Genomic DNA, 17845 nt, shown 5'->3' on the forward strand with positions numbered 1-17845 from the left:
AATCTCAACAAATGTGAGGTGATGCATTTTGAAAGGTCAACTACAGCTGGCAATTATATAGTGAATGGCAGAACCCTTCGGAGCATTAACATGCAGAGGGATCTGGGTGGACACATCCACAGATCACTAAAGGTGGCAGTGTCACAGTGTCATAGAGTCATAGAGATATGCAGCATGGAAACAGACCCTTTCATCCAACTCATCCATGCCATCCCAAAACAATCTCGTCCCACCTGCCAGCACCTGGCATATATCCCTCCAAACCCTTCCTATTCACATACCCATCCAGATGCCTTTTCAATGTTGCAATTGTACTAGCCACCACCACTTCCTCTGGCAGCTCATTCCATTCACGTAAAACCCTCTGAATGAAAAAGTTGCCCCCTAGGTCTCTTTTATATCTTTCCCCTCTCACCCGAAACCTATGCCCTCTAGTTCTGTACTCCCACACCCCAGGGAAAAGACTTTGTTTATTTATCTCATGATTTTATAAACCTCCACCCCTCAGCCTTCGACACTCCAGGGAAAGAAGTCCCAGCCTATTCAACCTCTCCCTATAGTTCAAATTCTCCAACCCTGGCAACATCCCTTCAAATCTTTACTAAACCCTTTCAAGTTTCACAATATCGTTCCAATAGAAAGGAGACTGGAATTGCACACAATATTCCAGCAGTGCCTTAACCAATGTCCTGTACTGCCACATCATGACCTCCCAACTCCTATACTCAATACTCTGACCAATAAAGGAAAGCATAACAAATGCCTTCTTCACTAACCTATCTACTTGACACTACGCTTTCATAGAACTATGAACCTGCACTCCAAGGTCTCTTTGTTCAGCAACACTCCCTAGGACCTTACCATGAATGTGTCTATCCTGCTAAGATTTGTTTTCCCAAAATGCAGCACCTCACATTTATCTAAATTAAACTCCATCTGCGACTCCTTGGGCCATTAGCCTATCTGATCAAGATCCCATTGTAATCTTCACTGTCCACTACACCTCCAATTTTGATGTCTTCAGCAAATTTACTAACATGCTCACATCCAAATCATTTATATAAATGTTGAAAAGTAGTGGACCCAGCACCGATCCTTGTGTCACTCCACTGGTCACAGGCCTCCAGTCTGAAAAACAACCCTCCTCCACCATCCTGTCTTCTACCTTTGAGCCAGTTCTATATCCAAATGGCTAGTTCTCCCTGCATTCCATGTGATCTAACCTTGCTCTGTCGAAAGCTTACTGAAGTACATATAGATCACATCTACTGCTCTGCCCTCATCAATCCTCTGTTACTTCTTCAAAAATGTCAATCAAGTTTGTAAGACATGATTTCCCACGCACAAAGCCATATTGACTATCCTTAATCAGTCCTTGCTTTTCCAAACACATGTACATCCTGTCCCTCAGAATTCCCTCCAACAACATGCCCACCCACCGACATCAGGCTCACTGGTCTATAGTTCCCTGGCTTGTCCTTACTACCCTTCTTAAACAGTGGCACCATGTTAGCCAACCTCCAGTCTTCCAGCACCTCACCTGTGACTATCGCTGATACAAATATCTCAGTAGGAGGTCCAGCAATCACTTCCCACAGATTTCCCAGGTACACCTGATCAGGTCCCGGGGATTTATCCACTTTTATGCATTTCAAGACATCCAGCACTTCCTCCTCTGTAATTTTTCAAGATGTCACCATTTATTTCCCTACATTCTATATCTTCCATGTCCTTTTCCATAGTAAATACTGATGCAAAATACTCGTTTAATCTCCTGCAGCTCCACACAAAGGCCACCTTGCTGATCTTTGAGGGGCCCTATTCTCTCCCCAGTTACCCTTTTGTCCTTAATTTATTTGTCCTTTGGATTCTCCTTAACTCTATTTGCCAAAGCTATCTCATGTCCCCTTTTTGCCCTCCTGATTTCTCTCTTACGTATACTCTTCTAAGGATTCACTCGATCTCTCCTGTTTTTACCTGACATGTGCTTCCTTTCTTGCTGGTGGATAAGGGAGTAAAAAGGCCTATGGCATGCTTGCCTTCATTGGAATGGGCATTGAGTATAACAGTAGTCCAAAGATGTGTGGGTTAGGTGAATTGGCCAAGCTAGATTGCCCATAGCGTTCAGGGATGTGTAAGGTAGGCGCATTATTCAGGGGAAATGTGGAATAATAGGGGAGGGGAATGGATCTGCGTGGGATATCTTCAGAGGGTCGGTGTGGACTTGTTGGGCCAAATGGCCTGTTTCCACACTGTAAGGATTCTATGGTTTCTATGATAGGAAAGTTATGCTTCAGCTTTGTAGAACTTTAGTTTGGCTGCACTTGGAATATTGTGTCTAGTTCTGGTCACCACACTACTAGAAGGACGTTGATGCTTTAGACAGGATACAGAAAAGGTTTGCTAGGGTGTTGCCTTAGTATGAGTGGTTTTAGCTATGAAGAAAGTTTGGATAGACTGGATTTGTTTACATTGGAATGTAGAAGTTTATAAGATTGTGAATGGCATTGGATGAAGTGGAAATATGAGGCTTTTCCACAGGTTGGGGCATCAATTACGAGGGGCACAGGTTCAAACCACAAGGAGGGAAGTTTAAAAGAGATGTAGAAGGCCCGTTTTTCACACAAAGGGTGGTGAGTGCCTGGAATGTACTGCCAGAGGAAGTGATAGAAGCAGACACATTAGCAGCATTCAAGGGAATACCTGGACAAATACACAAATAGGAAGGGAATAGAGGGATACGGATCCTGGAAATGAAGACAGTTTTAGTATGGAAGGGTTAGATTAGATTAGATTAGATTAGATTACTTACAGTGTGGAAACAGGCCCTTCGGCCCAACAAGTCCACACCACCCCGCCGAAGCGCAACCCACCCATACCCCTGCATTTACCCCTTACCTAACACTACGGGCAATTTAGCATGGCCAATTTACCTGACCTGCACATCTTTTGGACTGTGGGAGGAAACCGGAGCACCCGGAGGAAACCCACACTGACACAGGGAGAACGTGCAAACTCCACACAGTTAGTCGCCTGAGGCGGGAATTGAACCCGGGTCTCTGGCGCTGTGAGGCAGCAGTGCTAACCACTGGGCCACCGTAACAGGGTAAGCGCAGGCAGCGCAGGCTTGGAGGGCCGAAGGGCCTGTTCCTGTGCTGCATTGTTCTTTGTTCTTCTCTGTTCAGTGAGCTCTTCCTGCATTTAAAACACTGCAACAGGGATGCTATGAAACAACTCTAGGTCGCTGAGATACAGACTGACCTTGGAGGATACAGTCCCAGATGTGGCTTTGCCAGACTAGTGCACATGGAAGTTTGAATATTGAGTTTTACTTTTAAAAAGACACCTCAGCTGGATACTATTGAGACAAAAATTTCAGTGCAATCACATTTTCAGAATTCCAGTGTCTTTCCAGTCAGATCACTACTTCGAATCCCTTGATTAGATTCCAGTCCGTAACTCACTCCGGGGTATTGATTATTCTAGATATAAACCTCTTGGAGCACACCAAAAAGAAATCACTGGAGAACCGCAGCAGGTCTGGCAGCATCTGTGGAGGGATAAGAGAGTTACTGTTTCTAATCCAGGTTAATTGGAGTTTTGAAACAAGGATCCCTTCCTCCCAGGAACTGAGACTTCTCTGAACTGCTTCCAATGTAAGTATATCATTTTCATAAAGGAAACCAAAACTGAGCGCAATATGTGGTCTAAACAGTGACCGTGCAGTTGTAACAAGACTCCCTCCTTTATTACACTACTCCCTCCCTGAGGGGGAACATTTTCATGCAGGGGGGGTGTGTGTATGGAATGAGCTGCCAGAGAAAGTGGTCCAGGCAGGTACAATTACAACATTTCGAAGACATTTGGACAGGGACATGAATAGGAAAGATTTAAAGGGATAAATAAATATTGAACTGTTTCCAGAACACTGAAAGTAAATGTAATCTTGAACAACTCTATTACAGTCCTTGTCCAGAATTGCATGTGAGACAATCTATTTTACTGAATTTGCCTGCGCCAAGGATGTGTTACTCTATTGGAGCAGTTGCTGTTTATGAGATAAATAACCCATTATCCTGCTAAGTTTTCCAATAGTTATTCCAACTCTTCTTTTTTTTGTCTGTAATTTGATTTTGATTTTATTGTCACATGTATTCAGTACAAAGGTCCAGGAATACAGTGAGAAGTGTATAATGCACCATCTTCGGGACAAATACTTCGGCACAGAATCTTAAGAAGAAGGTATTAGATTAGATTAGATTACTTACCTGGTGGAAACAGGCCCTTCGGCCCAACAAGTCCACACCGACCCGCCGAAGCATATACGACCCAGACCCATACTCCTACATTTACCCCTTCACCTAACACTACGGGCAATTTAGCATGGCCAATTCACCTAACCTGCACATTTTTGGATTGTGGGAGGAAACCGGAGGACCCGGAGGAAACCCACGCAGACACGGGGAGAATGCGCAAGCTCCACACAGAGAGTCGCCTGAGGAGGGAACTGAACCCGAGTCTCTGGCGCTGTGAGGCAGCAGTGCTAACCACTGTGCCACTGTGCCGCCCACAGTATGAAGAAAGAACAATGTTAAAAATTCAACAATTTTTATTTTTAAAGTAAATATACTATAGCATAAAACACACGATGTAAGTTTAAAAGTTACACGTTGCAGACATTCTTACTTTTAAGTGGAAAATAAAGGAATAAAGACGCAGGTTCAAACATTACAGTCTTTCTTAAGTGCTTAATCTCATTTGGACCGCACTTCAAAGAATCACCTTGAGATCAGAGGTCCGTGCTAAGGCGACAGCTGGCCAAGAGACTGCATATGCTGGGCCGAGAGATCACTACACCAGGCCGAGAGATCATCAGACTGGGCTGAGAGATCATCAGGATGGGCCAAGAGATCACCACACCAGGCTGGGAGATCATCACGCTGAGCCAAGAGATCATCATGCTGAGCCGAGAGATCACCACACCGAACTGAGAGATCCCCACACCGGGCTGGGAGATCACCACACCGAACTGAGAGATCACCGCACCGGGCCGAGAGATCTCCGCACCGGGCTGGGAGATCACCACACCGAGCTGAGAGATCATCACACTGGGCCGAGAGATCACCACACCAGGCTGGGAGATCACCACACCGAGCTGAGAGATCACCGCACCGGGCTGAGAGATCCCCACACCGGGCTGAGCGATCACCGCACCGGGCCGAGAGATCTCCGCACCGGGCTGGGAGAACACCACACCGAGCTGAGAGATCATCACACTGGGCCGAGAGATCACCACACCGGGCTGGGAGATCACCACACCGAGCTGAGAGATCACCACACCGGGCCGAGAGATCACCACACCGGGCTGAGAGATCACCACACCGGGCTGAGAGATCACCGCACCGGGCCGAGAGATCACCGCACCGGGCTGAGAGATCACCACACCGGGCTGAGAGATCACCGCACCGGGCTGAGAGATCACCGCACCGGGCTGAGAGATCACCGCACCGGGCCGAGAGATCACCACACCGGGCTGAGAGATCACCGCACCGGGCTGAGAGATCACCGCACCGGGCTGAGAGATCACCACACCGAACTGAGAGATCACCACACCGAACTGAGAGATCACCACACCGGGCTGAGAGATCACCACACCGGGCTGGGAGATCACCACACCGGTCTGAGAGATCACCACACCGGTCTGAGAGACCCCCACACCGGGCCGAGAGATCACCGCACCGGGCTGAGAGATCCCCACACCGGGCTGAGAGATCCCCACACCGGGCTGAGAGACCCCCACACCGGGCCGAGAGATCACCGCACCGGGCTGAGAGATCATCACACTGGGCCGAGAGATCACCACACCGAACTGAGAGATCACCACACCGGGCTGAGAGACCCCCACACCGGGCCGAGAGATCACCGCACCGGGCTGAGAGATCATCACACTGGGCCGAGAGATCACCACACCGAACTGAGAGATCACCACACCGGGCTGAGAGATCCCCACACCGGGCTGAGAGACCCCCACACCGGGCTGGGAGATCATCACACTGGGCCGAGAGATCACCACACCGAGCTGAGAGATCATCACACCGGGCCGAGAGATCACCACAGCGGGCTGAGAGATCACCATACCGAGCTGAGAGATCACCACACCGGTGCGAGAGATCACCACAGCGGGCTGAGAGATCACCACACCGGGCTGAGAGATCACCACACCAGGCTGGGAGATCACCACACCGGGCCGGGAGATCACCACACCGAGCTGAGAGATCACCGCACCGAACTGAGAGATCACCACACCGAGCTGAGAGATCACCACACCGAGCTGAGAGATCACCACACCGAGCTGAGAGATCATCACACTGAGCTGAGAGATCACCACACCGAGCTGAGAGATCACCACACCGGGCTGAGAGATCACCACACCGAGCTGAGAGATCACCGCACCGGGCTGAGAGATCACCACACCGAGCTGAGAGATCACCACACCGAGCTGAGAGATCACCACACCGAGCTGAGAGATCATCACACTGGGCCGAGAGATCACCACACCGGGCTGAGAGATCCCCAAGCCGGGCTGAGAGATCAACACGCTGGGTTAAGAGTTTGCCACGTCAGGCCGAGAGATCACCGTGCCAGGCTGAGAGATCACCATGCCAGGCTGGGAGATCACCATGCCAGGCGGAGAGATCACCATCCCCCCAGCTGAGAGTTGACCATGCCGGACTGATTCCATCAAAATTCACCTTGCAACCACAGAAAGCGAGTCCTCCCTTTAAAGTCTCTTGTTTCAGTCAGAATATACTTCATTTGAATATTCTGAGGTATCCTCTTAAATCTCTGCCATCACTGTCTCTACTGATCTCTCTCTGAGCCAGTTATGCCATTCACTTCAGCTGGCTTCGTTTACAAGCCCGCAGAGTGGACCTTGTTTAATTTTGAAATACTTACCTCAGAGTCAATCTTCGTCCATTCAAATTGGATGTAAAATTGAATTATATTGTGATGGCTGCTACGTAGGAGAGCCTTTACACTGAGATTGTTTCATAAATCCTGTCACATTACACAGTATCAATAAGATGATAATAACATAACCTTCTGTCTGGTTGCTTCAGAACATGCAGCTTTAAGATACTTTCTCGAAGGTCATCAATAACCTCTCATCCACGTTACTGCTGCCAACCTGATTTACACAGTCTTTGTGTAGATTCAAGTCAGCAATGATGATTGCCATCTCACTGTCACAAGCAGCCAATATCTCTTCATGTCTCACATCAGGGGGCCTATCGATCAGCCCCTTGAGTGGCTGCTTTCCCCTAACTGTCCTCATGCTGTATTTATTTACATCAATGTGTGCTATGGATTTGTTTAAGTTGACACAAAAGCTCAGATACAGAGCTATTATTTTGATTTGTTTAAATACAAACATATTGGACAGGCTCATATGAACAGAAACCATTTATATTTGTATCTTGGGAAAACGGTCTGTCTTTATGTTGCTCATCAAAAGAAGCCAAAGTCTTTTCAACAGGGCAAATGAGAGGGATTTAAATTGCATGCACATTTCCAAAACACAAACTTTCATATCTGGAAACTGAGCTGTCTGAGTTGATGTTACTCAGCAAATGAAGATTAAAATATCTGCTCCAAAATGGGGGTGGAAGAGCTGCTTATTGAAGCCAGTGGAGAGAAAGTAGTGTTAACATTTCAAGTCCAATTCTGCAAAAGGGTCAAAATGTTAACTCCATGGGTCTGGCAGCATTTGTAGAGAGAATGCAGAGAGAAATATCCAGCAATTTCTATTTGTGTCTCAGATTTCCAACATCCACAGTTCTTTCTTTTATATTATTGAAAATAGTGACTGTCCATTTGATTATCTCCTGTTTGCAATATCTAATTTATCCAGACTGCGTCATAATCCAAACTTTTAGCACCAAATGCCAATGAGCATTCAATGGGCATTCAATACTGTCTCACATGCCACCTGACTTACTGTCTGTCTGGCCTGTTGCATTAGCCCTTGAGTAAGTCAGTTACGCAGCACAGCAACAAAGAGAGTCAGTATTTCACAAGTTTACAGGTGGACAACAGACTTATTAAGTGTTAGTCTCTGTCTCGTAGTGATTGGCTATTTGAACATTTTATATTGGACAATTGCTGAGCATTCAGGTCCTTGATAACCAAATAAAATGGAAGGAACTGCAGATACTGTAAATCAGAAACAAAAACAGAAATTGCTGGAAAAGCTCAGCAGGTCTGGCAGCATCTGTGAAGAGAAATCAGAGTTAACGTTTTGAATCCAGTGACCAGAAACCAAACTTTGGTCTCAAGAATTCTGGTTGCAAATCCATCAAATGTGACAATTCTGTCCCCGACCCAGAGTTCTGATCTCTGAAACCCTCCAGAGCAACTTGATGGAATGTGACTGTGACAGATTCATCGCACATAATCATGGAATTCTGTCGCTCAGCTGATACAGAGCTGCAATCTTCACAGAAGATTGTTGTCAAATCTATGTGTTTCCTGAGTCACATCCTTCCTTCACATTTCAGAGGATGGCTTTGATAAATAAACAAAGATTGGATAATGCAGATTGCTGAGCTGGTACAAGGATGAGCTGGTCATTCTGCCTTGAGTGTATCCGGATAGTTGGGAAAAGGGGCAGTATAATCGGGCCTGACTCTATTGTGTCAATGCATTTCAATGGGGGTAATTGTGTCTGTTTGGGGGCAAAAGCTGGATGGTTGAGGTTGAATTGCAGAGTCCAGTTGGTGGGAGTAATTAGAATGTGTGGGTGGTGGTGTTTTCTGGTCAGTTCTGGTTTGGAGGATGGTTCTAACAGTCAAAGTGTTTGACAGGTCAGATAAGGGGAGGGTAAGGGGTGGGGCTGAAATCAGATGATCCATGATGTATGTTTGTAGTTTCAGCTGACAGGGTTCAGAGGGTCTGGAGGTTTGTGGGACTGGATCTGGAGGTTAGCTTACTCACTCGGTCACTGAGTATTCAGAAGGTAATGTGTGGGTTTGGATAGTAATCACATGGACAAAGGAACAGATGATAGATGGGAAAGGGGATTCAGTGTGTGTGATGATGCTATCAGGAGTTTAGTTACCCAATAGGTGGTTGAAGCCTAGATTTAGCAAACAGCTGCCAGGAAACTAACGAGGACTTTGCAATGTCTGTGACTGAAACTCCGTGCAGAAGGCAGAGGATTGCTTTGAAATGTCTAAATAAACCAAGGTAGGATATCACAGGCTGGGGAGCTGGTACACAGGGAGCTGGGTGTTAAGCCTTGGGTGTTCTTGATGGTCAGGGAGAGGGGTCGACAGAAGGTCATGGGAATTTGAAACGTGCAAGTCATATCATCAGGATTTCCATATGTATCTTACTTACATAGCTAATCTTTAGTGATTCAGGGACCATGATAGTTCCAAAATATCCCATATCACTTCCATCTGTGTTTCAAATGTCAGCACAGAGAAAATATTCACTGTCCTGTGTCCTCAGCCAGATTTTATTGCTCACTGTACAAAGTATTTATTGTTGAAATAAATCAAATTCTAGAAACAGGTGCATTGTTCATTGCAGTTTTATTATGTTCAGAGGGAAGGGCAGACTAAACTCAATGATGAAACATTCTTGCAATTAATTTATTTTGTTTGTTTGCCTTGTTCTGAGCCAATGGAAATGCATTATTTTCAATTGTAGCTTGATTTGGCTTGGTAGCTGGGCTTTAATTGCAAAACCCTCATATTAATTCCCAAAATTTACACAGGCTTTAACTGCTTAAACTGTAGCCATTTGAGTAGGATCTGGCCCTTGTACAAAACTTGAACATGAACATCAGTCCTGAGCCACCAGAACAGAACTAGTGGGAGGTTCTGTCATTCAGAGGAGACCTTAAATTGTCATGAAATCTGAACATTGAACTCAAAATGTTAACTCTGTCTGTCTTTCTTTCCACAGATGCTGCAAACTTGCTGCATTCCCTCAGCACTTACTCTTTTTCCTTGTTTTAAATTGTCTCCCACCTGCACTCTCAAATGTCTTTATTGTTTCATGTATCAGCCATGGATTACTTGCAAACAGTGTCCCCTAAGACACAGATATGAACAGCTTTATCTTCAGATCTGACGAAAGGCAAAAACTGTGCATGTTGGAAATCAAAACAAACATCGAAAATGCTGGAGAAACTCAGCAGGTCTGACAGCATCCATGGAAAGAGAAACAGAGTTCTGAGGAACAGCCACACTAGACTCAGCGTTAACTGTGTTTCTCTTGCCACAGATGTTACCAGAGCCTCTGAATTTCTCAGGCATGTTTTGAATTTGGTTCTTTCAGATCTCCAGTTCCATCTGCAGTTCTTTGTTTTCCTTTCTATTTGCAATGTATTATAAAATATTTCAAAACACAAAGTAAAGTCCCATTTCCTATTCAAAAACTGCAGTCATTCCAAAAACAAAAAAAAACTCAGCAGGTCTGGCAGCATCTGTGGAGAGAAATCAGGAGTTAATGTTTTGGGTCCAGTGATCCTTGCTCAGAACAAAATCTGTCAATGATTTTTCTTACAAACTAACACAATATAACAAATAACCATCATTATTCCAGGAGGCACATTCCACCTTTAAGTCATGGTTCCAGAAAAACATACCTAGATAATTATTAAGTGCTTTCAAGTAATTAGGACAAAACATATTTGTCATTAGTTCAAAATCCCATACATTTTACACACACATATATTTTACATCGAGTCTTTTGTAGCATCTCCCAGTTGAGGCGACCTGCAAATGCAGGAGAAAGTGAGGTCTGCAGATGCTGGAGATCAGAGCTGAAAATGTGTTGCTGGAAAAGCGCAGCAGGTCAGGCAGCATCCAGGGAACAGGAGAATCGATGTTTCGGGCATAAGCCCTTCTTCAGGAAGGCTTATGCCCGAAACATCGATTCTCCTGTTCCCTGGATGCTGCCTGACCTGCTGCGCTTTTCCAGCAACACATTTTCAGACCTGCAAATGCATTCAAGCTGTCACTGATGCCTCTTTCTCCAGATTACACTTGATTACATCATTCACCCATAACAAGGACAGCCAAGAAACCTGGGCAGTGGGATTCTCTGCCATCACTACCTTCCCTCAGCTGTAGCCTGTACCCATATTGCTTTCAGACTGCCCTATCACCAACCTGCAGAGCTGGAGAGTGGAAAGGTTTTGTCACTTCAACAATGTTTAACTTATATGGAACCATCGATGCCAGAGTTTGAAGGATTGTTTCAGACCGTCTTGGAGCTGCCATGATGTTGATGTAGAAGACAAGTCCCGAGATCCTGCCTCCTTCCAAAGACCTTGGGCCACAGAAGAAGAGCTGCAGGGAATTAAATGAAAAATTCTCTAAATTTGGTTTATAACATGTTTCTTTTCTTGTTATTCTTTCCTGGGTTGTGGCTTTTTTGGTAAGGCTGCCATTTGTTTTCCATCCATTATTACCTTTGAACTGAGTGTCTTACTTGACTATTTCAGATGTCAGTTAAGAGCCAACGGAATTGCCATGGATCTGCAATTTCACTAATAAACCTGTAATCTGAGAATCAACAATGGTTATATGGTCATCACAGGGTAGTTTTTAAATCCAGATTTTATTGAATTCATATTTCACCATTACTGTGGTAGTATTCGACACCATGATTTCCAGAACAGTAGGTTAGTGCTCAGGATGACCACATGACAATAATGCCATAAGAAACAGGAACAGGAGTAGGCCCTTAAGTTCTTGATCCTGGTCCACCATTCTATAGGATCGTGACTGATCCAACATTCCTCACTTTCACCTTCCCTGGAAGCCTTGATTCCCTGACTGATCAAGAATCTATCCATCTCAGCCTTAACTATACACAAGGACTCAGCCCTGACAGGGGGCACTGTGACAAGGACTTTCAAAGACACAAAGGGAAGATATTCTTCCTCATTTCAGTCTTAAACTGGCACCCCTTGATTCTGAGACCATGCTTTCTGGTCCTAGACTCCCCCATGACAAGAAACCTCCTCTCAGCATTTTCCCTGTAAGACCCCTTAAGAATCCCATATTTTTCAGTTAGATCTTCTAAGTTCCAGTGAGTAGAGTCCCAGCCTGTTTAGCATTTGCTATTTAGACAATGCCTGCTCTCTGGGGATTAGCCTAGTAGACCTTCTCTCAACTGCCTCCAATGAAATTTCCCCAAACAAAGGGACCAAAACTGCCCACATTACTCGAGATTGATAGAAGTTTATAAAAGAATGATGGGTATGGATAGAGTTGATGCGACTTGTCTTTTCCCAAGGGTGGGTGTTTCAAGACTAGGGGGACACATTTTTAAAGTGAGAGGAAAGAGATTTTAAAAAGATGAGGAACTTTCTTTATGCATTGGGTGGTTCGCATGTGGAATGAACTTCCTGAGAAAAGGGAGGATGTGGGTACAATTATAAGATTTAAAAGACATTTGGATAAGTACATGAGTGGGAAAGGGTTGGAGGGCTATGGGCCAGGAGCGGGCAGGTGGAACGTGTTTAGTTTGGGATAATGTTCGGCAAGGCTTTGTTGGAACAGACGGTCTGTTTCCATGTTGTATGACTCTGTGTGGTCTCACCAGTACCTTTGTCAGTTGCAGCAAGTCTTCCCTACTCTTACACTCCAACCTCCTTGAAATAAGGGTCTATGAATGTTATCAAGGTGCTAGTGCGTCCCTGAGGCAACGGCAAAATGAAGATACAATACTGCCCATGTTTCCATAAGGGCCATAGTTGAACAATCATAACTCAACCACTTCAAGCTGAGTTGGAAGCTCCAGTGGAGCATTGCAGTATAGATCAGAAATGGTGCACTATGCCTTTCTCAAGTGCAGTTGACAAACAGGGTGTGGACTGGCGGCAGAGGAAATAGGGGATCAGCAGTAATCTTCTGAGAGTGAAGATGAAGACAAAGACAAGGACATTGAACAGGGTGAACATACATGAGAGCAGACATACCTACATTGTAGGGTAATGCACTGTCAAAGACAAGAAAACAGAAAGAACTGAATTGCAACACACGTCTAGGATGAATAAACTGGGTTTAGACTTCCACATGTATAATTGTTTTTGGTTATATGGTAGCAACCATGGTTCGGGCAAAATATATGTGGACCAAGTTATTTTTGTAATCATCCAACATTCCTGTTGCTGAGTAAATGTTTTCTTAATCATATTAATGTATGCTTGGTGAAGGTAAAGGTAAAGTCCACATAGTCTGAGTCGACCATGGGTTGTTCTCATTACAGAGAGATGTGTCCGCTCAGTTTGTACTGTCTAGTATCTACACATCATAGACCCTTCAAACTGTTGAGGAGATAGCAGCAGTCAGTGAGAAAGGGACACTAACATAGCTTGCTGCTAAAGTTCGGTCGTTTTATAGCCTGCAGTCAAAACATGTAATTCAATGTAATGTCATCTCTCACAATAGTAAGTTAAGAGCATTCCTGAGGCATTTTATAAGAATGATCCCAGGAATGAAAAGCTTGTCACATGAGGAGTGGCTGAGGACTCTGGGTCTGGACTCAATGGAGTTCAGAAGAGTGAGGGAGATCTGATTGAAACTTACAGAATACTGAGACCCCGTGATAGGCTGGATGTGGAAAGGTGTTTCCACGAGTAGGAGAGACTAGAACCAGAGGACATAGCCTCAGAATGAAAAGGTGATGCTTTAAAGCTGAGAGAAGCTATAGACCGGGAAGCCTGACATTGGTGGCGGGCAAGTTGTTAGAGGGAATCCTGACGGATAGGATTTACATGTATTTGGAAAGGCAAGGACTGATTAGGAATAGTCAACATGGCTTTGTGTGTGGGAAATCATGTCTCACTAACTTGACTGAGTTTGTTCAGAGAAGTAACAAAGAGGATTGATAAGGGCAGAGCGGTAGACGCAATCTATGTGGACTTCAGTAAGGTGTTCGACAAGGATCCCCATGGTAGACTGGTTAGCAAGGTTAGATCTCATGGAGTACAAGCAGAACTAGCCATTTGGATACAGAACTGACTTTGAAGGTAAAAGACAGAGGGCGATGGCGGAGAGTTGCTTTTCAGACTCGAGGCCTGTGACAGTGGTGTGCCACAAGGATCGGTGCTGGGTCCACTGCTTTTCATCATTTATATAATGATTTGGATGTGAACATAGGGGATACAGTTAGTAAGTTTGCAGATGACACCAAAACTAGAGGTGTAGTGGATGGCAAAGAAGGTTACCTCAGAGTACAACAGGATCTTGATGAGATGGGCCAATGGGCTCAGGAGTGGTGCGTGTATGGAATGAGCTGCCAGAGGAAGTGGTGGAGGCTGGTACAATTACAGCATTTAAAAGGCATCTGGATTGATATATAACGAGAAAGGTGCAGAGGGATATGGGCCAAGTGCGGGCAATTGAGTCAAGATTAGGTTAGGAGAACTGGTCGGCATGGATGAGTTGGATTGATGGGACTGTTTCTGCATTGTACATCTCTATGACTCTGTAACCCCTCCACCCAGTACACTCCTCCCTATCTCTGTAACCTCATCCAGCCCTGACACCTTCCCTAATTCCAGAACCTCCTTCACCCCCTACACCCCACCCTATCTCTGAAACCTCCTCCAGTCCCAATAACCCTCTCTTCGCTGTAACATCAATTGCTCATTATCACTCCATGATGTCAGCCCTCCTGCGATTCCAGCCTCTTGACCATCCCCTAATTCCATCACTCCACCGGCCTTCAGCTGCTTGGGCCCTCCATGTTATCATCTCATAAGACTTTGAGCAATTTGCATTTCCCTTCTCTGATGAATCCTGTCCATTTTTCCTGGAAACAAACCTATGGATTTACTAGAGTAATTCAGGAAGGGTCCCTCAACAGCACCTTGTAAACCCAACATGAATATCACCTTGAAGACAAGGCCAGCAATATGACACTACTCCTTCTGCAGTTACTATCCCTTTCACCCTTAATCCAAACTTTGAAATTAACCATCCTTCGTTCAGTTTTTCTGGGACAGAATCCTGGAGCTCTCTCCCCATGTGACTTTGCATTTGTGGTCAGGGTTCTTAAAACACAAGGACAGTGGAGTTAAAGAGGAGAGTTCCTTATCATTTATGCCATAGAGATTAGGGGGATGGATAACAAGGCTGTCCCAGTCAGTGATGCCCACTTCATGTGAATCCACAAACAAGTATGTCATTGTGATGTTGCCATGGGAATGCACATTACATTCGTGTTCTGAGGGATACACAGGAACAGTAGGAAATGAGACTTGGTCGAATCAAAGAGCCAAGATGTTTCATATCAGTGTCCCAGCGAGATGTGGACAGTTACAAGGGGAGTCAGGGTGAAACAATGCCTGCTGGAGTGTGATGACCTTCATTGTTCAGCTCTCTGAATATTGGAGTTGGGATGGTGTGCTGAGGTTAGACAGGAAGTTGGTAAGGCCAATTCTGGAAGACTGTGTCCTGTTCTGCTCACGCTGCTGTAGGAAGGATATTATTAAACTGGAGACGGTTCAGAAAAGATTCACCAGGATGTTGCCAGGAGTGCAGGGTTTGAGATATAAAAATAGACTGGAGAGGCTGGGGACATTTTACAAAGAACATTACAGCACAGGAACAGGCCCTTCAACCATCCAAGCCTGCACTGACACATTTTGCCTTCCATATTAAAATTGTCTTCACTTACAGGATCCGTATTCCCTTGTTCCCTTCCTATTCATGCCTGCTGCTGGATGCTTCTTGAAAGCTACAATTGTGTCTGCTTCCATTGTTTGTTCTGGCAGTGTGTTCCATGAACTCACCATCCTTTCCATGATAAACATGCCTCACATATCTCTTTTGAACACCCCCCTGACCCCTGCACCTTGAACCTGTGTCCCCGAGTAACTGACTCTTCCACCCTGAGAAAAGGCCTCATACTTTCCACCCTATCCATGCCCATTCACAATTTTACAAACCCCTCAACCTCCTGCATTCTAGTGGAAACAAACCCAGTCTATCCAATCTTTCTTCACAGGTAAAATTCCCCCATTCCAGCCAACGTCCTGGTAAACATATTCTGTCCCCTCTCTGAAGGATCCACATCAGAACTGTACGTGTTTTTCACTGCAGCATAGGAAATTGAGGGGTGACCGTGTTGAGGTTTATAAAATCATGACAGTGAATGACAAGGGTCTTTTCCCTAGTGTGGGGGAGTTCAGACTCAGGGCCATGTTTGTAAGGTCAGAGGAAAAAAAATTAAAGATTGAGGAGCAACTCTTTTTTCCCCAGAGTGGTTTGTGATGGAATGTATGTGGGCACAGTTACAATGCTTAAAAGATGCCAGGTCTTGATGCCAGTCATTTTTTTTCTCCATTCTGTGCTACTGAATGCCCAAATTTCTGTGACATGCATTTCCGGAGGACTAAAATGGCAAGGGAGTACACGTTAAATAGGAGGACCCTGGCAAGCACAGAAGATTAGACAGATCCTGGTTTGTGTGTCCAGCCATCCGTGAAGCCAGCAGGATAGGCAGGTAAGGGAATTAAGAAGGATCAAAGCCACTGAATACATGAGCAGGGAGGTGTAGTGTTGGAGCTTTACAGGATTTTGGTGAGACCACAGCTGGAATACTGTGTGCAGTTCTGGTCACCGCATTATAGGAAGGATGTGATTGTACTGGAGGGGGGGGGCAAAGGAGATCCACCAGGATGTTGCATTAGATTGAGCATTGCCTAAACCTGCAGGAGTGTTCTGCTGTGTGTGTATGTGTGTGTGTGGGGATATGGTAACCCACCTAGCCTGGACATTATGGGCAATTCAGCATGGCCAATCCACCTAACTTGAACATCTTTGAAATCAGAGCACCCGAAGGGTACCCAAGCAGACAACATGCAAAACTCCACACAGCCACCCAAGGCTGGAATCAAACTCTGGTTCCTGGCACTGTGTTCCAGCAATGCTAACCTCTGAGCCACTTTCAGCCAGGGGCATTTTTTTTTGGATTCATATCAACTTGCTGTGCTCAGGTTCACTGCTTTATTATGAACGGTCAAATCACCATAATTCCAATTTCGCATCAGAGAGAGAGACAGATGACGGGTGGTGAAGTTTGATTTAATTTGATTTACTATTGCCACTTTTTTTCAAATAAGTTCATGGGGTGGGGGGCACCGTTAGCCAGACCAGTGTTTATTGGCCATCCCTAATAGCCCAACGGCAGTTAAGAGTCACAATACAAACAGGCAACCACCTTCCCGTCTCCTGGTCCTCTCTTCATCCAAGGATTACCCCTCCCACATTGTTGTGGGCTCGATGGCAGGTTCCTTCCTGAAAGAGCATCCCAGCTCAGGCTGGGGCGTGGGTCCAATAGGACTTGGCTGGCTCTGTGTCTCTATGGTTGTAGGTTCTCCGATCCAGACTGCACACCATCGCGATCCTCTCGTTTACTTCACCCGGGCAACACCGGTCCAGGAACGGCCGGAGAGAAGCAGAGACCGGGGAAGGAAACGCCTGTAGTCAGGCAGGCAGACAGGAGCGAGAGGAGCCCGGACTCCGACAGAGAAACAACGGAACATTGGCTGGGTTTCAACCAGAGGAGGGCGGGAGGAGTTACCGAGAGAGACAGAGAGGAGTTACCGAGAGAGAGAGAGAGAGAGTTACAGAGGGAGAGGGAGGAGAGGAGTTACTGAGGGACAGAGAAAGAGAGGAGTTAGTGAGAGAGAGAGAGGAGTTACAGAGGGACAGAGAGAGGAGGAAAGAGAGAGAGGAGTTACTGAGGGAGAGGGATGAGTTAGTGGAGGAGAGGGGTTATAGAGGGAGAGGGGTTACAAAGAGGTCACAGAGAG

At 45.6% G+C, this 17845-nt stretch overlaps 1 long non-coding RNA gene across 2 annotated transcripts; it reads right to left on the reverse strand.

The window, feature by feature from the left end:
• Window positions 1-382: 382 nt before the first annotated feature.
• Window positions 383-17722, reverse strand: LOC148146067 (uncharacterized). Of its 2 annotated transcripts, none has more exons than XR_015761031.1 (3): window positions 17289-17722; window positions 11184-11363; window positions 383-3550 (listed from the first exon to the last, which is right to left on the reverse strand). It is a non-coding gene; the product is annotated as an uncharacterized LOC148146067 (long non-coding RNA). The 2 variants fall into 2 exon arrangements; XR_015761032.1 differs by having other exon boundaries at window positions 17251-17722.
• Window positions 17723-17845: the final 123 nt, after the last annotated feature.

This window comes from Chiloscyllium plagiosum, unplaced genomic scaffold (assembly GCF_037043375.1).
Source record: "Chiloscyllium plagiosum isolate Xiang-an unplaced genomic scaffold, Cpla_swu_hap1 HiC_scaffold_22, whole genome shotgun sequence".
NCBI classification, from domain to species: domain Eukaryota; kingdom Metazoa; phylum Chordata; class Chondrichthyes; order Orectolobiformes; family Hemiscylliidae; genus Chiloscyllium; species Chiloscyllium plagiosum.